At 42.8% G+C, this 26070-nt stretch overlaps 8 non-coding genes across 8 annotated transcripts; all 8 read right to left on the bottom strand.

Moving 5' to 3' along the window:
- Positions 1-181: 181 nt before the first annotated feature.
- On the bottom strand, positions 182-253 carry TRNAA-UGC. Its single transcript has one exon. It is a non-coding gene; the product is annotated as a tRNA-Ala (tRNA).
- Positions 254-726: 473 nt separating this feature from the next.
- On the bottom strand, positions 727-798 carry TRNAA-CGC. Its single transcript has one exon. It is a non-coding gene; the product is annotated as a tRNA-Ala (tRNA).
- Positions 799-2906: 2108 nt separating this feature from the next.
- Positions 2907-2978, bottom strand: TRNAA-UGC. Its single transcript has one exon. It is a non-coding gene; the product is annotated as a tRNA-Ala (tRNA).
- Positions 2979-3428: 450 nt separating this feature from the next.
- Positions 3429-3500, bottom strand: TRNAA-CGC. The gene has a single exon. It is a non-coding gene; the product is annotated as a tRNA-Ala (tRNA).
- An 8129-nt stretch (positions 3501-11629) lies between these two features.
- TRNAA-UGC lies at positions 11630-11701 on the bottom strand. Its single transcript has one exon. It is a non-coding gene; the product is annotated as a tRNA-Ala (tRNA).
- A 2021-nt stretch (positions 11702-13722) lies between these two features.
- Positions 13723-13794, bottom strand: TRNAA-CGC. Its single transcript has one exon. It is a non-coding gene; the product is annotated as a tRNA-Ala (tRNA).
- Positions 13795-17044: 3250 nt separating this feature from the next.
- On the bottom strand, positions 17045-17116 carry TRNAA-UGC. Its single transcript has one exon. It is a non-coding gene; the product is annotated as a tRNA-Ala (tRNA).
- Positions 17117-18943: 1827 nt separating this feature from the next.
- TRNAA-UGC lies at positions 18944-19015 on the bottom strand. Its single transcript has one exon. It is a non-coding gene; the product is annotated as a tRNA-Ala (tRNA).
- Positions 19016-26070: the final 7055 nt, after the last annotated feature.

The raw sequence follows: 26070 nt of genomic DNA, 5'->3' as shown, positions 1-26070 counted from the left end.
GCCAGAATTCAAGGTAAGTATGGTAGAAATGTCCTTTTTTTGCATAGCATCCCACAACTGACTTTTTCAAGAAGTGGGCATTGAATATTGTAGGGGTTTGTTTACCATTGGATCTCAGACCCATATTTGCATCCTCTTAACATGCCTAGAATGGTGATTTGTTGCTGTTTTTGCAAAAACATGGAGATGCCGGGGATTGAACCCGGGGCCTCATACATGCAAAGCATGCGCTCTACCACTGAGCTACATCCCCTTTCTTCTGCTGTCAGCTCTGCAGCATTAGTGGTGTTGGAATAGGGGGTTGAAACAATCCCAGTTGTCATCGCTGGCATTAGGGAGGACAGGGGTCACCGCTGGCATTAAAGAGGACAGGGGTCACCGCTGGCATTAAAGAGGACAGGGGTCACCGCTAGCAGGGCACTGGGCAGAGCTCTTTCTCCAATCCCTGCACATTGCACAGCCTGAGCACAGGCAGCAAGATCTCCTCCTTCCCACTTCCCATTATACCTGAAATCCAATAAGAGGTGATCTCACCAAGATCTTCTCTTGGACAGTTGTCCCCAATGAAAGATTTCCCCGTATCTCCTATTCTTGAAATTCCTCCTGTTTCAGGTCACTGGATTAGCATTGATCTCAAGCAAATTCAGCCAGGCAATTAGTATATTTTGGGTATCCATTGACTTCCATAATAAACACGATTACCATTAAAGAACATTTTTTTAAAGATGGAGATGCCGGGGATTGAACCCGGGGCCTCATACATGCGAAGCATGCGCTCTACCACTGAGCTACATCCCCTTACACGGGAGTGCTAACTACATCCATTGCTGGATTTAAAGGGGAAGCCACCAGTTGCAGCAAAGAGATATGACATTTTGTTAGCTTTGATCAGGATTTAATTTGAAAATGTGTATATTCGAAAATTCGTAGATTCATAAAAGCGAAAATGCAAAAATTCGAAAGAACAAAAATATGAAAATTTGAAATAATAAATAATTAACTAACTAATAATAACTATTAAGTTACAGGTATTAGAATTTCATTTCAAATTTGAATTTATCCAAAGTTCCAATCTGTCCGAAATAACGAATGCCGCATCTAAACAAATGGAACGAAATGAATTAATAGTATTAAAAATAATAATACGTTTTTATTATTATTTATTATTATTAATTTGTTCCATTCATTTAGATACGGCATTCGTTATTTCGGATAATTCGTATTTGTTACATTCTCTAACAACCAAATTTAAAAGGAAATTCCAATACCTATATTTTAATAGTTAGTAAATTTTTTTGAATTTTCGGATTTCATTCTTATTTTTCAATTTTTGTTCTTTTTATTATTTGATCTTATTTTAGGATTTTCACATTTTGAATTTACAAACTTTCGAATTGACGAATATTTGAATTAACAAACTTATGAATTTATGATTTTTCAAATTTACAAATATTCAGAAAGATTTATTAAACAGGTTAATTCAGATATTTCCAAATTAACAAATTAGTCAAAATTTGTTAAAAAACGAATTTGGAACAAAACAAATTCCACGTGTCTAATGTCTGACACTGTTTGTCATAGGAGTGAGTCCGTCAATAACTTGTATAGCGCTACAAATGCACGCCTCAAGGCGCTTTGTATCCATTGTCATCCTGATCCTTCAGAAGAGGTGGGTCTTAAGTTTTTTCTGAAGGCCCGATGATTTTCTTCCATACGGCTGTTAATCGGTAGAGTGTTCCATGGCCGTGATCCTTGGACTGCGAATCTTCGTTCTCCTTTAGACTTGTAGCAGGACTTGGGGATTTGGAGGAGGTTTTGGTTAGTTGATCGAAGAACGCGAATGGGGTTGTAGTATTTTATTTTCTCGCATAAATTTTATTTTATTTCTCGCATAAATATTGAGGGGCGTTTCCTTGTGTGCATTTGTGAGTGAGACAGAGGGTCTAGAAAGTAACCCGATCCTTAACGGCTAGCCAGTGGAGGGTCCTGAGGGACGGGGTGATTGATAACTTGTATAGCGCTACAAATGCACGCTACAAAGGCGCTTTGTATCCATTGTCATCCTGATCCTTCAGAAGAGGTGGGTCTTAAGTTTTTTCTGAAGGCCCGATGATTTTCTTCCATACGGCTGTTAATCGGTAGAGTGTTCCATGGCCGTGATCCTTGGACTGCGAATCTTCGTTCTCCTTTAGACTTGTAGCAGGACTTGGGGATTTGGAGGAGGTTTTGGTTAGTTGATCGAAGAACGCGAATGGGGTTGTAGTATTTTATTTTCTCGCATAAATATTGAGGGGCGTTTCCTTGTGTGCATTTGTGAGTGAGACAGAGGGTCTAGAAAGTAACCCGATCCTTAACGGCTAGCCAGTGGAGGGTCCTGAGGGACGGGGTGATTGATTCCCATGTTTTTTTTTCCCGTTACCAGTTTGGCTGCCATGTTCTGGACGACTTGTAGACGAGAAATCTGGTATTTGGGTAGTCCGAGGTAGAGGGAGTTTGCATAGTCGAGTCGGGAATTGATAATTGTTCCAACTACTACTGCTGTATCCTCTTCCGGGATGAAGGGGATGAGTCTTCATAGCAGACTGACTACTGATCCTATTTGGGCGTCCATGGTCATGTCTGAGTCAAAGGTGACTCTTAGACTTTTGACTTTGGTGCTTGGGGTGATGGTTTGTTGTAAATTCGTAGATTCATAAATGCGAAAATCACTCTGCAATAAATTGGAGCCAGAATTCAAGGTAAGTATGGTAGAAATGTCCTTTTTTTGCATAGCATCCCACAACTGACTTTTTCAAGAAGTGGGCATTGCATATTGTAGGGGTTTGTTTACCATTGGATCTCAGACCCATATTTGCATCCTCTTAACATGCCTAGAATGGTGATTTGTTGCTGTTTTTGCAAAAACATGGAGATGCCGGGGATTGAACCCGGGGCCTCATACATGCAAAGCATGCGCTCTACCACTGAGCTACATCCCCTTTCTTCTGCTGTTAGCTCTGCAGCATTAGTGGTGTTGGAATAGGGGGGGGGGTTGAAACAATCCCAGTTGTCATCGCTGGCATTAGGGAGGACAGGGGTCACCGCTGGCATTAAAGAGGACAGGGGTCACCGCTAGCAGGGCACTGGGCAGAGCTCTTTCTCCAATCCCTGCACATTGCACAGCCTGAGCACAGGCAGCAAGATCTCCTCCTTCCCACTTCCCATTATACCTGAAATCCAATAAGAGGTGATCTCACCAAGATCTTCTCTTGGACAGTTGTCCCCAATGAAAGATTTCCCCGCATCTCCTATTCTTGAAATTCCTCCTGTTTCAGGTCACTGGATTAGCATTGATCTCAAGAAAATTCAGCCAGGCAATTAGTATATTTTGGGTATCCATTGACTTCCATAATAAACACGATTACCATTAAAGAAATTTTTTTTAAAGATGGAGATGCCGGGGATTGAACCCGGGGCCTCATACATGCGAAGCATGCGCTCTACCACTGAGCTACATCCCCTTACACAGAAGTGCTAACTACATCCATTGCTGGATTTAAAGGGGAAGCCACCAGTTGCAGCAAAGAGATATGACATTTTGTTAGCTTTGATCAGGATTTAATTTGAAAATTTGTATATTCGAAAATTCGTAGATTCATAAAAGCGAAAAATGCAAAAATTCGAAAGAACAAAAATACGAAAATTTGAAATAATAAATAATTAACTAACTAATAATAACTATTAAGTTACAGGTATTAGAATTTCATTTCAAATTTGAATTTATCCAAAGTTCCAATCTGTCCGAAATAACGAATGCCGCATCTAAACAAATGGAACAAAATGAATTAATAGTATTAAAAATAATAATACGTTTTTATTATTATTTATTATTATTAATTTGTTCCATTCATTTAGATACGGCATTCGTTATTTCGGATAATTCGTATTTGTTACATTCTCTAACAGCCAAATTTAAAAGGAAATTCCAATACCTATATTTTAATAGTTAGTACATTTTTTTGAATTTTCGGATTTCATTCTTATTTTTCAATTTTTGTTCTTTTTATTATTTGATCTTATTTTAGGATTTTCAAATTTTGAATTTACAAACTTTCGAATTGACGAATATTTGAATTAACAAACTTATGAATTTATGATTTTTCAAATTTACAAATATTCAGAAAGATTTATTAAACAGGTTAATTCAGATATTTCCAAATTAACAAATTAGTCAAAATTTGTTAAAAAACGAATTTGGAACAAAACAAATTCCACGTGTCTAATGTCTGACACTGTTTGTCATAGGAGTGAGTCCGTCAATAACTTGTATAGCGATACAAATGCACGCCTCAAGGCGCTTTGTATCCATTGTCATCCTGATCCTTCAGAAGAGGTGGGTCTTAAGTTTTTTCTGAAGGCCCGATGATTTTTTTCCATACGGCTGTTAATCAGTAGAGTGTTCCATGACTGTGATCCTTGGACTGCAAATCTTCGTTCTCCTTTAGACTTGTAGAGGAACTTGGGGATTTGGAGGAGGTTTTGGTTAGTTGATCGAAGAACGCGAATGGGGTTGTAGTATTTTATTTTCTCGCATAAATATTGAGGGGCGTTTCCTTGTGTGCATTTGTGAGTGAGACAGAGGGTCTAGAAAGTAACCCGATCCTTAACGGCTAGCCAGTGGAGGGTCCTGAGGGACGGGGTCATTGATTCCCATGTTTTTTTTCCCGTTACCAGTTTGGTTGCCATGTTCTGGACGACTTGTAGACGAGAAATCTGGTATTTTGGGTAGTCCGAGGTAGAGGGAGTTTGCATAGTCGAGTCGGGAATTGATAATTGTTCCAACTACTACTGCTGTATCCTCTTCCGGGATGAAGGGGATGAGTCTTCATAGCAGACTGACTACTGATCCTATTTGGGCATCCATAGTCATGTCTGAGTCAAAGGTGACTCCTAGACTTTTGACTTTGGTGCTTGCGGTGATGGTTTGTCCCAGGATGGGGGGTGGTGTCCATGTTGTCCTAGAGTTTGTCTTTCAGTTTGCGTGAAGAAAAAGAAGTTCTGTTTTGGACCCATTAAGTTTGAGGGAACTCTCCGTCATCCAATTGTCTATCAATGTGAGGCACCGTTCTAGTCTGTGATATTGGTCTTTTTTGTTGCTGATGCGAAAGTTGAGTGTCATCAGCGTAGGAGTGGTAGAGCAGGTCGTGTTTGCTGATGATTTTGAGGAGTGGGCGGAGGTATATGTTGAAGAGTACGGGCGACAGAACTGATCCTTGAGAGACTCCGCATGTAATGGTGCGTGCTCCTGAAGTGAAGGCTCCTAGTTTCACTGTCTGGGATCGGTTCTCCAAGAACGATGCGAACCAGGGTAGATCAGAGTCTGCGACTCCGGCTACTTCTGTGAGGCGAGTTAGCAAAATTTTGTGGTCTACTGTGTCAAAAGCTGCACTGAGGTCCAGCAGCACCAGGAGACACGATTCTCCGCCATCTGCTGCTTCGAGGGCGTCATCCCATATTTTGAGAAGTGTCGTTTCTTTCCCGTAGCCTGGGCGGAAACCCAGTTGTAGTGGGTCCAGTAGTTCGTGGGTGTCCAAATGGAGTTGTAGCTGTTGTACTAAAATCAAAAGAAAGACAGGAGGTAACAATTGAAATAACATGTACGCTCCAAAAAATTGTCGTAATAATCCCGGATTTGTCTCTGGACACCAGTGGCAGCCTTCTTTAGTTTTTCTAGCTCAGTCATTGCCTGCAGCATGTGAAAAAGGTAAAAAAATTATGCGCAACCTAAAAAATCACATAGATCAGCGACTAAATAAAATGAAAGGTGTGAATATGATCAAATTATATACATTGAGGTGGATGTGATCTCAATATACACATATAGTGAAAACGAGCAAGCAGCATCACTAAGCAAAAAACGTGAATGGTCGTTCAAGTCCAAACAAATAAAAAATGTGTAAACAAATATAAAAAAAATTGTAAGTTGTAACAACTTGGAAGTCCAAAAAAAATAATAACAAAAAATGATTATTAGAAGTCCAGAAAGATGTAACGATGTAGCAAATGAACTGCAGGTATTCAATCAACACACATGTGAGCAGGGATATGAACAGATGGACCTCTATTACAGAGATCATACGAGCTCAGCACACAAGGAATGGTTCATCAGGCTCCGGGCATGGAAGTCAATCCCCAGCAGAGAAAAACTTTTTCACCTCTCCAAGGAACACCAAAATCTCCCCGCATCAGCTGGGTCCTTAGCGCACATACACCATCTCCTCTCAGGACAGCGGAAGGGGCGTTCAGTAAAGCGGTTGGTATTAAAATAATAAAGAAGAGGAAAACTTCATGGTGCAGTATGAAAAAAATGTGTACCCTCTATTTGACTCAAACTGGTTACTGACATCCAAAAATATAAAAACAAATCTAAAAACAAACTACCAGCAGCGGCTTACGCCAGACCAGCTGAAGTGTGATGACGTCAGAGTCCTTAGCTCCACCCTGACATCATCAATTTGATTTATGTTTTTTGATATATGATGATCATTCTAGCAGGCGTGACTGTGTGACTCTGATCCCCAGGGCCTCTCCTCTACCCATGTCTACCCTGGAAATGTGTCATTAATGGGCAGTGATGAGCCACGCAGTTAACATGAAGTGTAATGTACCCCTTAAGTTACGCCCTGAGCCCATGGCCTTTGTCCCACCTAGAAACACCCCTGTCGGATGCTAAATTTGTGTATTTCAAGTTGTAACTTATGTTTTGGGGGTGATGCTGGCCCTGTTGTCTCCCCTGTTGGGGCCCGGCCAATGGAAGCCTCCCTTTGTCCCCTGTGGTGTCTTGTCTGGTGTCTTTCTCTGTGCCTTTGTCCTGTGTAAATCATTACATACAGTATATAAATAATTACACCAAAAAAGCCTAGCCAGAAAGAACAAGTATAATTCATATCTGCATCAACTTTAACCACTTCCATACAGGGCATTTTCACCCTCTTCCTGCCCAGACCAATTTTTAGTTTTCAGCGCTGTTGCACTTTGAATGACAATTGCGCGGTCATGGAACACTGTACTCAAATGAAATCTTTATGTTTTCCCCCCACAAATAGAGCTTTTGTTTAGTGGTATTTTTTGCGCTATAAACAAAAGAAGAGCAACAATTTTTAAAAAACACCATATTTTTTACTTTTTGATTTAATAAATATATAAAAAAAAAAAAATTTTTCCTCAGTTTAGAGCGATACATAATCTTCTACATATTTTTGGTAAAAAAATCGCAAAAGGCGTATATTGATTGGTTTGCGCAAAAGTTATAGCATCTACAAAATAGGAGATAGATTTATGGCATTTCTTTTTTTACTAGTAATGGTGGTGTAGCATTTATAAAATATTGTAATTCAAATATACAATGATGTTAATGTGTTGTTATGATGGCTCAACAATTAGAACATAAACAAAGTGAGTTGCACATCAAATAGACAGTAGTGAAATAAATACATTTGGACAAGAATGAGAAATGCTGGAGGCATAATAATAGGCTTTGCTCTTTGGATACATTCAGGTTGTAAAAGTAATGAGCTGAAAAGTGTTTGGGATTGATGACACAATATCTAAAATGATGCCCCTTTTTCAGACACAGGAACTTGGTTAAGAATTATATACCATCCCGTCCAGCATACTTGCGTCAGCTACAGTATGCCTTTTTTTTTTTTTTGCGCTGTATTTACCGTGTTATCCCTCAGTTTCTTTTCAGACTCCCGCGGGAAGTAGGCGTTCCTATGAAGAGGGGAACATGATTGACGTCCGGCTATGGCGCGTCACGCGTTCCAAAAATAGCCGAAATAGGACTCGGCTGTATACGGCACCTGTGCAGTCAGCTCCTAGTCCGTGCGCAGGTGCCGTATAGCGCCGTGAAGAGCCGAGACCTAGTCTGGCTATTTTCGGAACGCGTGACGCCCCCATAGCCGGATGTCAATCATGTTCCCCTCTTCATAGGAACGCCTACTACCCGCGGGAGTCTGAAAAGAAACTGAAGGATTAAACGGTAAATACAGCGCAAAAAAAAAAAAAAAGCATACTGTAGCTGACGCAAGTATGCTGGATGGGATGGTACATAGATGTTTTTTAGGGTGAACCTCCGCTTTAAGTCAATATTAAATGATTTTGTTAGCTTTGATCAGGATTTAATTTGAAAATTTGTGTATTCAAAAATTCGTAAATTCATAAATCCGGAAATTCGAAAATAAGAAAGAATATCCGAAAATTTGAAAGAATAAACAATTTAAATTATAAATAATTAACTAACTAATAATAACTATAAAATTATAGGTATTAGAATTTCATTTCAAATTTGGCTGTTAGTCAACGTGACAGATATGAATTTTTAACGAATGCCGCATCTAAACAAATGCAACAGAATGAATTATAATTCATATAATTATATATTAGATGTTGTGACATTTTTTTAGCTAGAGGAAGGAAAATGTACACTGGAACTCTGCAGAATAATAATAATCCTAACTTTGTGTAATATAAAGTGTATCTCTTTAACGTTTTATATTGAAGCAAATTAAACCTGAAATAGCATTCAGTTTACAGGCAGCATGTCTTTGTCCGAGTATCAGTGACTCCTAGTGGAAGGAAGGAGGATTGCCTCATCAGAGTTACTGCAGACAAATGCAATGCACTTGGGGTGTCATTAACCTTATATGTAAGTATGTTTTACCTGTCAAGCTGTCTTTCTCTGTGTGGTATTGAGGAGGATGAACAGGGCAGGCAGACAGAAAATGTGTTACTGCAATAAAATTGGCTAATCATGGTTAGACCTTATGATCAGGATTTACTTTCCAAGATCCCTGCCACAATAGGGTTGCCACCTTTTCTTAAAGCCAAACTTGAACTCTTTAGTGGCCTGGGACACCTTTTGGTGCCTCAAGGAGAGTAGCAATGCAGTGCGCATAGCTTGCCGCCGTGAGCTGTGGCCAAATTGCTCTTGCTGACCTCATCGCCCTGACCCACCCCCCAGTGATGCCAAACCTTCCCCCAGATAGCTGCCCACAGCTCCCGGACAGCAACAGATTTGTGTGTGACTATCTTGGTTACTTGGGGAGCCACAGCCCGGTCTGAATAATGTGTCCGGGTTTCAGTCTGCCCGGACTGTCCAGGTGAATCCCGGACAGGTGGCCACAATCAAGTTGTTATTTGGTAAATGTTTTGACTCCTAAAAACATTTGCCAAAATAATTTATGTTTATTTTTTCGTGTCATTCGTTATGATCGTAATTCATAAATTTGTATATTCGTAAATTCGAAAATCCGAAAATTCTAAATAATAAATAACTAACTAATAATAACTATGAGGTATTAGAATTTCATTTCAAATTTGGCTGTTAGTTAACGTAAAAAATATGAATTTATCCAAAGTTACGTATTATCCAAAATAACGAATGCCGCATTTAAACAAATGGAACGGAATTACGTTTTTATTGTTATTTATTATTATTAATTTGTTACGTTCCATTCATTTAGATACAGCATTCATTGTTTCGGGTAAATTCCAATACCTATAATTTAATAGTTAAGTTATTATTACTTAGATATTATTTCAGATTTTCTCATTTTCGGATTTTCGTTCATATTTTAGGATTTTCACATTTTGAATTTCCAAATTGCCGAACTTTTGAACTTCCAAATATTCGAATATACGAATGTAAGAATATTTGAAAATTACGAATAGTCTGAAAAATACTGAAAAATTAGTACATTCAAAAATCATGAAATTTGTAAATTCGAACATCCGGAAATTCAGAAATTCAAAAGAAAATCCGAAAATTTGAAAGAACAAAAATTCTAAATAATAGATAACTAATAACAGGGCCGCCATCAGGGGGGTACAGGCAGTACACCTGTAAGGGGCCCGGAGGTCCCCAGGGCCCTGGATGGAAACTTCCCCTTTTTTTTTTGTTTTATAAATGTTTATTTTATTTTTTTATATATTTGTTTTTATTTATTTTTTATTAAAGGGCCCAAAGGTTTCTTTATTTTTTTTTTATTAAATGGCGGCCCAGAGGTCCCGGATGACAACCCCCCCTTTTTTGTAATTTATTTTTATAAAAAATAATAATAATTTGTGTGTATATATATATATGGCCCAGAGGTCCCCAGGGCCCCAGATGGCAACCCCCCTTTTTAAAATATATATATTTTTTATATATATATATTTCTTTTTATTAAAGGGCCCCCCCCGCTTCTCAATTTCAGGCGACAGCACCCCCCCCCCCCCCGGGTTTTCTGCTCCAGGGGGCCCATGCCTGAAGCTGTGTGTAAGGGGCCCCATAATTCCTGATGGCGGCCCTGACTAATAATAATAGATATTAAATTATAGGTATTGGAATTTTATTTCAAATTTGACTGTTAGTCAATGTAACAAATATGAATTTACTTGAAGTTACAAATTATCCGAAATAACGAATGCCGCATCTAAACAAATGGAACGGAATGAATTAATAATAATAATAATAAAAAGTTTTTATTTATTATTATTAATTTGTTAGGTTCCATTCATTTAAATATGGCATTCGTTATTTCGTATAATTCGTATTCGTTACAGAATAACAGACACATTTGAAAAGAAATTCCAATACCCATAATTAGTTAGTTATTATTTCAGATTTTTGAATTTTTATTTTTCGATTTTTATTCTTTTGAATTTTCGTTCTTATTTTCGGGATTTAGAATTTTGAATTTGAACTTTTGAATTTCCCTATATTTGAATATACAAATATTCAAATTCACGAACTTACGAATTTATGAATTCACAAATTTTATAATTGTTAATTCTGATATTTCCGAATAAACTAATTTGTCGAAATTCGTAAAAAAAAAAATGCACATGCAAAGTTGAGCCATCGACGAGGGAAACAGTCACACTGGGTTTGCTTACTTACCATTCTTAAAAATGTTCCCTCCCCACTCTTTCTACCTATTCGGCCATAGGCTCCCATGGGTCATTGATGCCACACTGGAGCTGGAGGCCAGAGCGGGTTACAATTAGGTACACAGATCTTCTTTGCTTGAGGTTGGGTGGTGGGGACAGAGCATTTTTAAGTACCGTACTTTTCGGACCATAAGGCGCACCGGGTTATAAGGCGCACTATCATTGAGCGCCTGTTAACAGTTTTTTTTCCATACATAAGACGCACCGGGTTATAGGGCGCACGCGGGTATAGAAAATTAATGAATGAATGCACACACCTCTGTCACACGCAAGCGCCAGCTCCGAAATGCCATCGCATTCCAGTGACGTCACCGTGGCTCACGCTGCGCCCCATGCCTTGCTTTCAACAGTGTCACCGTACCAGCTAGTTCCACTGCTATACGGACGGTTCGACATAGAGGGGCATAGGAGCATTTTACAGTTTACATCTGGTGCGGAAGGACGTTACATTGGGGACTATTTCCATGATCTACATGCCGGATCTCTACTATTTACATGTAAGTGGATGCTGTAAACCTATCATGTATGTCTGTAATGCTCAATACAACCATACATAAGGCGCACCGCATTATAAGGCGCACTGTCGAGAAAATGAAAGGATTTTAAGTGCGCCTTATGGCCCGAAAAATACGGTATATCCTTTTATGAAGGAAAATGTTGGAGATGCCGGGGATTGAACCCGGGGCCTCATACATGCAAAGCATGCGCTCTACCACTGAGCTACATCCCCTTACATTCAATGCCGCAAAATAGTCCATTGCTGATCTTAAATGACAAGATCCTGGGATCATCGTTCTAGATATTACTGTATATGTTGTGTGACTTGTAGAACTTTTGGCTTGTAAATTGTTTAAATAATTGTCCCAATATTAAATATTTCACTTTTTTTCCGAATAGAGGCAGTAAAATGAATATTTGAAGTCTGCAGAAATTCATAATTTATGGTAAAATAAATTGTATCGCTTCAATTTTTCCCATCCTAGATTGAAACTATTTCAGCTTTTAAAAAGTCATTCAGTTTACTCGCAGCACACGTTTTTTCAAGCAAGTACCAGTGACCCCTAGTGGAAGGAAGGAGCCATAACTGCAACCTCAATCTAAGTTCATACATTTTTCTTTGAGGGAAGGTTTTGTGGATTTTGAATTTAGATAAAACAAAAAGGACTTTGAATCCCAAATTTCCCTTTTCTTTTATCTGTATCAGGGACTCTACCCAGTCACTGCCTCATTTAAAGTCCCACCCCCCCCCCCTTTTGAAACTGGATAACTTGTGGCCATAGGTGTGTGCAGCCTGTTGCTAATGGGGCGGCCCGTCAATTAGGGGTGCAAAGGCGTAGCCTCCCTATTCCCATCGCCGCTGCCACCCCCTATTCATGCGACCGTCCCCTTTCAGGATGCCGGGCTCATTAATTACAGTGGAGTTTTTTAAGGCTCTACTAGGCTTCAAAATGGGCTGAGCACCCCCCCCCAAACCAAAAAAATATCCACCAGTTGCCACTGGTGTGCACCCTAAAGCTCAAACACGCATATGCCTTTCTATGGAGACTCAGCTGTACAGGACAGTGAATGGAAAGTGTTGTGTTAAGCTGCTTTCTGTTCATTCACAAACTGAAGAATAGTAAACACAATGCTTCAGTTATGAATGGACACAATGATTCCCCCCCCCCCCCACAGCAGCTAGGGGACAGACAAGGGAAGCATTGGGGAGCAGGGGGGCCAACACTGGGGGGAGCCCAGCGGGTAGGGAGAATCAGCACTGCATGTAGTGATTAGGGAGTGCCCAGGCACGCTGTGGTTAGGTAAAGGTTAAAGGGGTTTGTTTTCAGCGTAGGTTCAAAAGTTATGTTGGGGTTATAGTAGGAGCCCATTCACACAGGGGCAACGCGACTTTCAGCGCGACTTTGGGAGGCAACTTGAACATGACTTGAGTATGGATCACAACGGGAAGGGGGAACTTAATGCCAAATTTTAAATAAAAACCTGGCATGGGTTCCCCCTCCAAGAGCATACCGGGCCCTTAGGTCTGGTATGGATTTCAAGGGAACCCCCTACGCCGAAAAAACGGCATGGGGGTTCCCCCAAAATCCATACCAGACCCTTATCCGAGCACGCGGCCCAGCCGGTCAGGAAAGGGGGTGGGGGAGCGAGCGCCCCCCCTCCTGAACCATGGGGGGTGGGTGCTCTTCCCGACAACCCTGGCCGTTGGTTGTCGGGGTCTGTGGGCGGGGGGCTTATCAGAATCTAAGAGCCCCTTTCATAAGGCCCCCCATTCTACGCCCCCCTGCCCTAAAGCACCCACCCCCCCCATGTTGAGGGCATGCCGCCTGGTACGGTTCAGGAGGGGGGGGCGCTCGCCCATCCCCATCCCCTTTCCTGACCGGCCGGGCTGCGTGCTCGGATAAGGGTCTGGTATGGATTTTGGGGGGAACCCCCACGCTCTCATAACTGTTTGTTTTATTTTTTTGCATAGAATGGGGATGTCGGATTACTATTGGTGTCTGTGTTCCAATCACGGTTCATGATCCCGCCCTATCTAAAAAATGGCCTGTCTCATTTCCCATCACTTCCTGTCCCAGAGACACAACAGGAAATAAGAGGTGATCTCCCCAAAATGAAACATTTTCTAGGTCATGGAACCCAAAATCAGCCAGGCAACTATTATTTAGCAGTATCAACAGACTTTAATAATCCACATGTTTTAAATAAACAATATTACCGTTCTTCGGCCAATAAACATTATGTTATAAAACCTGGAGATGCCGGGGATTGAACCCGGGGCCTCATACATGCGAAGCATGCGCTCTACCACTGAGCTACATCCCCATACATAGAAGTGTTGTATAAATCCATTGCTGGATTTAAAGGGGAAGACACCAGTTGCAGCAAGTGGGATGAATCATAGGTCAATATGTTGTGACATTTTTTTAGCTAGAGGAAGGAAAATGTACATTTGCACTCTGCAAAATAATAATCATAACTTTGTGTAATATAAAGTGTATCACTTCAATGTTTTATATTGAAGCAAATTAAACCTAAAATAGCATTCAGTTTACAGGCAGCATGTGTTTGTCCGAGTATCAGTGACCCCTAGTGGAAGGAAGGAGGATTGTCTTGTCAGAGTTACTGGGCCAGATTCAGAGAGAGATACGACGGTGTATCTCCTGATACACCGTCGTTTCTCAGAGTTGCGTCGGTCGTATCTATGCGACTGATTCATAGAATCAGTTACGCATAGATATGCCTAAGATCCGACAGGTGTAACTGTGTTACACCGTCGGATCTTAACTGCAATTTTAAAATGGCCGCTGGGGGCGTTCTCGCTGATTTACGGCGAGGATATGTAAATCAGCGAGATACGCCAATTCACGAACGTACGCGGACCCGACGCAGTCACTTTACGTTGTTTACGTAATCGTTTTCCCGGCGTATAGTTACCCCTGCTTCTATGAGGCGCAGCCAATGTTAAGTATGGCCGTCGTTCCCGCGACAACATTTGAATTTTTTACGTCGTTTGCGTAAGTCGATCGCGAATACGGATGGATGTAATTTACGTAAACGTCGAAACCAATGACGTCCTTGCGACGTCATTTGGAGCAATGCACGCTGGGAAAATTTACGGACGGCGCATGCGCTATTCGATCGGCGCGGGGACGCGCCTGATTTGAATAGTACACTCCCCCTAGCCACGGAATTTGAATTCCGCCGGGGGAATTACGATACGCCGCAAGTTTTGAGGTAAGTGTTTTGTGAATTACCCACTTGCCTCAAGTGGGTAATTCACCCAAATCTGGCCCAAGATTTGTAAGTATGTTTTACCTGGAGGACTGTCTCACCAGCAGATCATGGCAGGGTGAAATGCAAACCAAGATTTGGCACACACCCAATATTGTCCACATTTTAATGAGAACCTCTTATATTGCTAAAAAAAGTGTATAAATAAATATGACAAACATGTGTGACTGTGCCAAACAAGTAAAGGTAAAAATGAAATGTGAAAACCTGTGTGTCAATAAATGAAGCGACAGAACATTCTCAATGATTTGACAAAAATTGTGGACAAATGAGTGATACACCAAAAGTCCATGAAAATAGTGTGTCATAGATTAATGAATCACATATAGTCCGAAAAACAAACAAATGAACTTCAATCTCCAAGTGAGGAGGATTCCAATGAAGTAGTAAACTCCAATCTCCAAGTGGTGAAGAATAAGATAGCCCAGAAAGTGGTGATAGGGAAACACCTCCACCTTAGGATATGCTGCCTCTTACCAACTGGTGTTGACCTCTTATTACAAGAGATCAAAATAAGCATGTAAGCTAGTACGATGTCCAACACAAACGGCATCAATGGGATACAGCCTCATTCATTGGGTGATACAGGATGCGCCATAGAAGAAAAAGGGACTTGCATAGCGTAAAATCCAAGATACATTTATTCTTATACCTAGCTCTGGCGGGCTCCTAGGGAAGGTGTTTCCCTATCACCACTTTCTGGGCTATCTTATTCTTCACCACTTGGAGATTGGAGTTTACTACGTCATTGGAATCCTCCTCACTTGGAGATTGAAGTTCATTTGTTTGTTTTTCGGACTATATGTGATTCATTAATCTATGACACACTGGGGTAGATTCAGAAAGCAATTACGCCTGCGTATCCATAGATACGCAGCGTAATTGCTAAGTAGCGCCGGCGTATCTACGTTCTGTATTCAGAAAGCTAGATACGCCGACTGTAGCCTAAGATACCACTGGCATAAGTCTCTTATGCCGTCGTATCTTAGGGTGCATTCTGCCGCTGGCCGCTAGGTGGCGCACCCGTAGTTGTCAGCGTAGAGTATGCAAATTGCATACTAACGCAGATTCACAAACGTACGCGCGGCAGGCGCTCGTTTTTTATGTCGTTTGCGTACGTCGTTTTCGCCGTAAGGCTGCTCCTGCTATTAGGAGGCGCAGCCAATGGTAAGTATGGACGTCGTTCCCGCGTCGCGATTTTCAAATTGTGCGTCGTTTGCGTAACTCGTTCGTGAATGGCGCCAATCTAACTCGTTCGTGAATGGCGCTCGTTCGTGAATGGTTCACGTCGAAGCCAATGACGTCCTTGCGACGTCATTTACCCCAATGCACGTCGGGAAATTTTCCCAACGGAGCATGTGCAGTACGTTCGGCGCGGGAACGAGCCTAATTTAAATGATCCACGCCCACTACGGGATCATTTAAATTACGCGCGCTTACGCCGGCCCCTTTTACGAAACGCCGCCGCAAATTACGGAGCAAATGCTTCGTGAATGCAGCGTAACTCCAGTAATTTACGGAGGTGTAGCGTAAAACCGATACGCTGCGCCGCCGTATCAGTGCGCGCCCCTACCTGAATCAGGGCCACTATTTTCATGGACTTTTGGTGTATCACTCATTTATCCACATTTTTTGTCAACTCATTGAGAATGTTCTGTCACTTCATTTATTGACACACAGGTTTTCACATTTATTTTTTACCTTTACTTGTTTGGCACAGTCACACATGTTTGTCATATTGATTTATACACTTTTTTTAGCACAGCTTGTTTTTTCTTATTTCCTGTATTTGTGTAGTATAACACTGTTAGTTGCTTGCTCGATTTCCATAGAATAAGCGCAATATATTTTTTTCAATTAACTCATTTTACTTACCTAAGCCCGTTCTCCTGCTGCGCTCGCCCCTGACGTCCTCTTCGCCACTCAGTCTGGCCGTTGATTAGCTAGATTGGATAGATTGAAAGCAGCAAAGCCATTGGCTCGCGCTGCTGTCAATCACATCCAATGACGCGGTGCGTCGGGGGGTGAGGCTGAGTGATACAGTCGGCGGCTATAGCCACCGGCTGCATCACGGGAGCGCACCCTCAAGAACTAACCCCCATGGGAGAGAGCTCCCATGGAGGGGGTTAGTTATTGAGGGGAGGAGCTGAGACAGCCGCAGAGGGACCCCAAAAGACCAGGATAGGGGCCACTGTGTGCAAAACAAGCTGCACAGTGGAGGTAAGTATAAGATGTTTGTTCATTTTTTTTAAACGGGAAACTCTAGTGTTTCTTTAAAAGTTGGAGATGCCGGGGATTGAACCCGGGGCCTCATACATGCAAAGCATGCGCTCTACCACTGAGCTACATCCCCTTACATACAATGCTCCACAGTAGTCTATTGCTGATCTTAAAGGGCAAGTTTATGTTTAGTGATGAGATGAATCTTGGGGTCATTGGTCTATTTATGTATTGTGTTGTGTGTGACTTATAGAAGTTTTGTCTTGTGAAAAGTTGGAATATTTGTCTTAATATATAATATTTTTCTTTTTTTGGATAGAAGCAGGAAAATGTCCTTTTAAAGTCTGCAGAAATTCATAATTTTCGGTAAAATAAATGTTATCTCTTCAGCTTTTCCCATCCTTCTATATTGAAACTATTTAAACTTTTTCACGTTTTTTTTTTAACTCATTTTTTATTTTGCATAGAATGGGATTGTTTATTGTGTTTGTGATTAGCCAATCATGATCCTGCCTTATTCAAGAAATGGGCGCTGTCTGTGCTCTGTTAGGCAGATTTTCCTTCACTTCCTGTTCCAGAGACACAACAGGAAATAAGAGGTGATCTCTCCACAATGTATCAAAAACCTCTCTTAGACAGTTGTCCCCAGAACATTCAACATTTAACGGCCTTATATATTGAAGAAAATTAAACCTAAAATCCACTGGAAAGAGGGAGGACAGAGGTCACTTCTGGCATTAGAGAGGGCAGGGGTCACCACTGGTAGGGGGGAGTACAGGGGTCACCGCTGGCAGGAAAAAGGACAGGGGTAACTGCTGGCAAAAGGGTGGACAGGGGTCACCACTGGCAAAAGGGAGGTTAGGGGTCACCACTGGTAGAGGGAGGACAGGGGTCGCACTGGCAGGAGGGAGGACAGGGGTCGCCACTGGCAGGAGGGAGGACAGGGGTTGCACTGGCAGGAGGGAGGACAGGGGTCACCACTGGCATGAGGGGGGGTCACCTCTGGCAGGAGAGAGGACAGGGGTCGCACTGGCAGGAGAGAGGACAGGGGTCACCACTGGCAAAAGGGTGGACAGGGGTCACCACTGGCAAAAGGGAGGTTAGGGGTCACCACTGGCAGGAGAGAGGACAGGGGTCGCCACTGGTAGGAGGGAGGACAGGGGTCGCCACTGGCAGGAGGGAGGACAGGGGTCACTACTGGCAGGAGGGAGGACAGGGGTCACCGCAGGCAGGAGGAAAGACAGGGGTCGCCACTGGCAGGAGGGAGGACAGGGGTCGCACTGGCAGGATGGAGGACGGGGGTCGTCACTGGCAGGAGGGAGGACAGGGGTCGCCTCTGGCAGGAGGGAGGACAGGGGTCAACACTGGCAGGAGGGAGGACAGGGGTCGCCACTGGCAGGACAAAGAACAGGGGTCACCACTGGCAGGAGGGAGGACAGGGGTTGCCACTGGCAGGAGGGAGGACAGGGGTCGCCACTGGCATGAGGGAGGACAGGTGTCACCACTGGCAGGAGGGAGGACAGGGGTCGCCACTGGCAGGAGGGAGGACAGGGGTCGCCACTGGCATGAGGGAGGACAGGTGTCACCACTGGCAGGAGGGAGGACTGGGGACACAACGCTAGCAGGGCATTTTTCTTTCTCCAATACCTGCACATTGCACAGCCCGAGCACAGGCAGCAAGTTCTCTTCCTCCCCACAGCACACACACCAAGACGAGTCAAAGACAGTTGTCCCATATTAAATATTTCCCCATATATCCTATTGTTGAATCTTCTCTTCTTTCATTTGCGCACTGCCTATTTTATGTTACTGGATTGGCATTGAACCCAAAGCAAATACAGACAGGAAATTTGTATTTTTTTTTAGTATCCATTGACTTTGATAATCTTACATATTTTGCTTTGAATTGAATAAACATGATTACCATTGCTTGGCAATTAAAGAACATTTTTTAAAAGGTTGGAGATGCCGGGGATTGAACCCGGGGCCTCATACATGCAAAGCATGCGCTCTACCACTGAGCTACATCCCCTTACAAAAGCATGCAGAAAAATATATATAGCAAAAGACCAAACTTGAAGGACAAATTGCTAATTACAGCAATGAGATGTCCCTGGATCAATATTCTGCTATACATGTTGTGTGACTTGTGTAACTTTTGACATATTACATCCAAACTTGAAAAACCTGCCACATGATACGAAAATCAGAAGGGAAAAGTCGTAAGACGAGCTGTCTGCGGATTTTCGGATTATTAGTACAGTGTTTTCCTCAGCCGATTTGACTTTTTTAGCAGATAAAAGCTGGATGTGCAGGCTATACAATTTTTGTCTGATGTGAACTCAACATTTGATTTTTGGATTGTCAGTACAGAAATCGTCACCCAAAAGTCCTAAGTACTCATGCTCGGAATCAAGGAACGACCGGGAAGAGTTTGGTCTTGTAAACTGATGTTCGTAATCTAGAATTAACATTCGTAACGAGTCGAATGATAAAATGTCAAAATTCTCATCTTCTTTAACCGCTTACGGCCCGGCAGTATGGCACGGCTGGGCATATGGACATACACGTACGTCCCCTTTAAGAAGTCCAGTCGTGGGTTGCGAGCGCGCCACCGGGTGTGCGCTCGCGACCAGTTCCTGTGCTCCGTGACCGCGCCACCCGAGGACCTGATCGCCGCCGGTGTCCCGTGATCGGGTCACAGAGCTGAAGAACGGGGAGAGGTAAGTGTAAACAAACCTCTCCCTGTGCTTTCTAGTGAGCCTGTCACTGATCGTCTGTTCCCTGTCATAGGGAACGACGATCAGTGACGTCACACGCCCAGCCACGCCCCCCTACAGTAAGAAACACACATTAGGGAACACTTAACCCCTTTAGCGCCCCATGCAGGTTAACCCCTTCACTGCCAGTGTAATTTTCACAGTAATCATTGCATTTTTATAGCACTCTTTGCTGTAAAAATGACAATGGTCCCAAAAGTGTCCGATGTGCCCGACATAATGTCGCAGTCATGATAAAAATCGCTGATAGCCGCCATTATTAGTAAAAAATGTATTATTAATAAAAATGCCATAAAACTATCCCCTATTTTGCAGACGCTATAACTTTTGCGCAAACCAATCAATAAACGCTTATTGTGATTTTTTTTTACCAAAAATATGTGGAAGAATACCAATCGGTCTAAACTGAGGAAAACATTTTTTTTATATATATATTTTTGAGGGAAATTTATTATAGCAAAAAGTAAAAAATATTGAATTTTTTTCAGAATTGTCGCTCTATTTTTGTTTATAGTGCAAAAAATATAAACCGCAGAGGTGATCAAATACCACCAAAAGAAAGCGCTATTTGTAGGGAAAAAAGGACGTCAATCTTGTTTGGGAGCCCGGTCGCACGACCACGCAATTTTCAGTTAAAGCGACGCAGTGCCAAATTGCAAAAAGGGGCCTGGTCCTTTTAGCTGCATAATGGTCCGGGGCTTAAGTGGTTAATGGGATAATAATAAAGCTGCTTTGCTGTTGATACTGATGTAGTTATGCCAAACGTATTTTTAAAAGGCATTTGTTTTGTACGATCTGAAAATTGTGAATCAACGCTCACCAAACTTCTACTAACACTAACTAGCAGAAGGGGCCCAAAGGGTGGCGCTTGAGAAATGAACTTCCTCTTTATACTCTTGTAGTACCAGTAGCATACGAAGAGGGGAGGCAGGGGGCAGTCTGCCCCGGGTGCCACACATTAGGGGGTGTCAGTCCAGGGTTGTGCAGTGTGAGATGAGATTGTGCAGCAGTGCCATCATAATGATCGGGCGCCCCTGTACTTTCCCAGCTTTGTAAGCATTAGAAGTTCATTGGGTCGGAAGGGGGCCCAGCAGTGTAGGGGAGGGGGCTGCCTGTCTCCCCAGTCATCCAATCAGGCAGGCTGTCACTTCTGATGCGAACCGAACCGGGGGGTGTTCGGCTCATCCCTAATAGGGAGTGAGGTAGAAGGCAAAACCCCAATCAACTTAAAGAAATAAGTATGAAGCCTCGTACACACAATAAGTCCATCCGATGAGAACGGTCTGAAGGACCGTTGTCATCGGTTAACCTATGAAGCTGACTGATGGTCCGTCGCGCCCACACGCCATCGGTTAAATAACCGATCGTGTCAGAACACGGTGACATAAAACACAACGACGTACTGAAAAAAAGTTCAATACTTCCAAGCATGCGTCGACTTGATTCTAAGCATGCGTGGATTTTTACCCGATGGTCGTGCCTACTAACGATCGGTTTTGACCTATCAGTTAGCAATCCATCGGTTAAATTTAAAGCAAGTTGTCTTTTTTTTAACCGATGGTTAAATAACCTATGGGGCCCACACACGATCGGTTTTGACCGATGAAAACGGTCCATCAGACCGTTGTCCTCTGTTTAACCTATCGTGTGTACGAGGCCTTAAAGATGACACAGGAAAATATATCTTGTAAGCACAGTCATTGAATCTTGATGTGGGCATGCCACTGGTCAACTGTTAAATCAGTGTGTCCAAGCCAAGGCCCTTTTTGGAAATCACAGCGTAGTTGAGCTGAGCACCCATCCTGTTAGGATACATTATTACACCCAATACTTAGACAGCAGAAGCCTTGTCCAGTTGTTTTTTAACCACTTAAGGACGGCCTCCTGCACATATACGTCGGCAGAATGGCACAGCTGGGCACAGACACGTACAGGTACGTCCTCGTTAAGTTCCCAGCCGTGGGTCGCCCGCGGGCGCGCGCCCGCGACCCGGTCCGAAGCTCCGTGACCGCGGGACCCGCGGGCCCGATCGCCACCAGTGTCCCGCGATCTGTCATAGGAGCAGAAGAACGGGGAGAGATGTGTGTAAACACACCTTCCCCGTTCTTCACAGTGGCACTGTCACTGATTGTCTGTTTCCTGATATAGGGAAAGAAGATCAATGACGTCACAAGTCCAGTCCCGCCCCCTACAGTTAGAAACACATATGAGGTCACACATAACCCCTACAGCGCCCCCTAGTGGTTAACTCCTAAACTGCAATTATCATTTTCACAGTAATCAATGCATTTTTATAGCACTTTTTGCTGTGAAAATGACAATGGTCCCAAAAATGTGTAAAAATTGTCCGATGTGTCCGCCATAATGTCGCAGTCACACAAAAAAATCGCTGATCGCCGCCATTACTAGTAAAAAAAAATTATTATAAAAAATGCCATAAAACTATCCCCTATTTTGTAAACGCTATACATTTTGCGCAAAAAAATCGTTAAACGCTTATTGCGATTTTTTTTTTTTACCAAAAATAGGTAGAAGAATACGTATCGGCCTAAACTGAGGAAAAAATGTTTTTTTATATCTTTTTTGGGGATATTTATTATAGCAAAAAGTAAAAAATAATGAATTTTTAAAAAGAAATTCCCTCTATTTTTGTTTATAGCGCAAAAAATAAAAAACGCAGAGGTGCTCAAATACCACCAAAAGAAAGCTCTATTTGTGGGGAAAAAAGGACGCCAATTTTGTTTGGGAGCCACGTCGCACGACCGTGCAATCGCCAGTTAAATATACGCAGTGCCAAATCGCAAAAAGGGGCAAGGTCCTTTAGCTGCATAAGGGTCCGGGTCTTAAGTGGTTAATTATTGGCCAATACGTGGTATTTATAGTTTTGCATGTTTATTCTGATTTTCCCATGGTTTTGAAAAAAAATTGTCAAATAATTTTTCAATTATTGTATGGTGTCACTGGAGTGTCCCTAAACATGTCCAAACAGCTGTTACATTACACATTGAGTGCACAGAGTAGAGAGTAAGCCCAATTTTTCGTGTTTAGATGTAGTATGTCTAGTGATTATACGGACAACGCTTCCCATTTTCTCATCTATTAATATACTGTACGTTGATTGGGATTTGGAGGACCTTTAATTCTACATTGATTAAATAACTTTTTGACCTATGAATACTTTAGTAGCAGGAAGAATGTCCAGATTCCCACATATAGGGCCAGATTCACGTAGCTCAGCGGATCTATAGATCCGCTCGATCTACGTGAATTAAGATCCGCTCCCGCAAGTTTAGGAGGCAAGTGGCTAATTCACAAACCACTTACCTCCAAACTTGCGACGGCGGATCCTAAATCCCCCAGCGGAATTCAAATTCCGCGGCTAGGGGAGTGTCATATTTAAATCAGGCGCGCTCCCGCGCCGATTTAAATACGCATGCGTCGTCCGGGGAATTTCCCGGCGTGCATTGCTCCCACTGACGTCAATAGGACGTCAGTGGTTGCGACGTGATCTAGACTTGCGACGCGCGTGTTCGTGAATCGGCGTACGCAAACGACGTAGGAAATTTCAAAATCGACGCGGGAACGACGGCCATACTTAACAATACTTACCCCTGCTTTTAGCAGGGGTAAGTATACGACGGGTACCGCGCTACGGAAACGACGTAAGAACACCGCGTCGGGTCCGCGTACGGTCGTGAATTTCGCGTATCTCGCTGATTTACATATTATTCAGTGTAAATCAGCGGGAACGCCCCCGGCGCCATTTTTAATTCAAAAAAAAGATCCGACAGTGTAACACAGTGTGACACTGTCGGATCTCAGCCCTATCTATGCGTATCTGATTCTATGAATCAGGCGCATAGATAGGACCAGAAAAAATCCGAGATACGATGGTGTATCTGAGATACACCGTCGTATCTGCTTCGTGAATCTGGGCCATAGATTTTTAGCTATCACTAGAGAGGTCACCAACAGGAGGAAGGAGGTCCTGATTACTTTATATAGATCTTTAGTTATCACTGGAGGGATCACCAGCAGGAGGAAGGAGGTCCAGATTCCTCTATATCAGGGGTATTTAATTAAAAATCATGATGGTCTGGTCAGTAACATTTTTTTCCTGCAGAGGTCCAAATCCCATAATTATCACTAGAGGGATCACCAGTAGGAGGAACTTGGTCCTGATTCCCCTATGTAGACCTTTAAATATCACTAGAGGGATCAACAGCAGTGGGAAGGAGGTCCTGATTCCCCTATATAGATTTTTAGTTATCACTAGTGGGATCACGGCTGATCCGCCCTATAGGTTCACTATGCAAGCCACTTAGGGCCCTGCAAAGCTGCGGAGGGCCCCCCAAATTACTAGAGGCCCCGCCTGGTGAGAAGTCATTTTCGGCCCCTCAACCCGCTTCTCAACTCGCTGGCTGCATGGGAGAAGAGGTAAGAAGTCTGCACCCAGCACCCCCGCTTCTCACTTTAATGTAAGATGCAATTTCTGACAGCAGAACACCCCCTCCCCCCGCTTCTCAACTTTAATGTCACTTTTTCTGTTAGGATCAGATCCACAGGTGCTGCTGCAGTCCATCAGACAGCGCCGGAGTTTTATATTTCTATATTAAGGAACGAGGACCTGATTCCACTATATAGACCTTTAAATATCATTAGAGGGATCACCAGCAGGAGGAACGAGATCCTGATTCCACTATATAGACCTTTAAATATCACTAGAGGGATAACCAGCAGAAGGAACAAGCTCCTGATTCCCCTATACAGACCTTTTATTATCACTAGAGGGATTACCAGCTGGAGGAACAAGATCCTGATTCCCCTATATAGACCTTTAAAAATCACTAGAGGGATCACCAGCAGGAGGAACGAGGCCTTGATTTAGATTTTTAGTTCTCACAATAGGGATCACCAGCAGGAGGAACAAGGTCCTAATTATCCTGTATAGGTCTTTAATTATCACTAGAGAGATCCCCAGCAGGAGGAACGAGGTCCTGATTCCCCTGTATAGACCTTTAAATATCACTAGAGGGATCACCAGCAGAAGGAACAAGCTCCTAATTCCCCTACATAGACCTTTAATTATCACTAGAGGGATCACCAGCAGGCGGAACGAGATCCTGATTCGCCTATATAGACCTTTGATTATCATTAGAGGGATCACTTGCAGGAGGAACAAGGTCCTGATTCCCCTATATAGACACTGTGTTCCGCCTATCACGGAGATCCGCTCATCCTCGAACTCGGTTTTCTTAGCAAACACTGTGTTCAGTGTTCCCCCAATCGCGGACGTCCTCTTGTTCGAGGATGAGCGGACCTCCGTGATAGGCGGAACACAGTGTCAAATGCCTATCACAGAATGGAACACCAAGAGGAAGCCACGACTTTTAAAAAATGGACGCCTGTCAAGATTGCAGGTATTTGGGCACAGAGAGGCATGGCACAGTGAGACTGCAATGGGCACAGTGAGGTATGGCACAGTGAGACTGCAATGGGTCAATAAGTTTTCCCAGTTTTTTTGTGGTAAAATTAGGTCCTTGGCTTATACTCGAGTATATATGGTACATTTTTAGTTATCACTAGTGGGATCACCATCAGGAGGAAATAGGTCCTGATTCCTCAAACTAGTAGGAAAAAAGTGGATTTTTATAACAGCTTACCTATAAAATCCTTTTCTTGGAGTACACCACGGGACACAGAGCCATTCATTACATAATGGGTTAAGGGTCACCAGCGGTGATTGGACACTGGCACAACCAATTGAAGACAGTTCCCCTCCATATAACCCCTCCCATCAGGGAAGCACCTCAGTTTTGTAGCAAGAAATAAGGTTCCCATAAGAAGGGGGGGACCTCTGTGTCCTGTGGTGTACTCCAAGAAAAGGATTTTACAGGTAAGCTGTTATAAAAATCCCTTTTTCTTCATCGTACACCACAGGACACAGAGCCATTCATTACATAATGGGATGTCCCAGAGCAATGCTCAATATGAAGGGTGGGAGACACAGATCAAGCAGGCCGCTTGTGGACAAGAAACCCTATACTGCTGCCTGCAGCACACTTCGCCCAAGGGTGGTATCCTCATGTCCTTTCACATCTATTTAATAGAATCTGGAAAATGTGTGGACTGAAGACCAAGTTGCAGCTTTACAGATCTGAGTCATCGAAGCCTGGTGATGCACTGCCTATTAAGCACTTATCGCTCTGGTAGAGTGCGTCTTAACAGAAAAAGGAGGAGCCCTGTTCTTTAAACCATAAGCTTGAATAATTACTTGTCGAATCCACTTAGAACTGGTGGATCTCAA

This window comes from Rana temporaria, chromosome 4, assembly GCF_905171775.1.
Source record: "Rana temporaria chromosome 4, aRanTem1.1, whole genome shotgun sequence".
Taxonomy (NCBI): Eukaryota; Metazoa; Chordata; class Amphibia; order Anura; family Ranidae; genus Rana; species Rana temporaria.
Note: the sequence above shows the minus strand (reverse complement) of the source record. Positions and strands in the feature narration are given on the sequence as shown.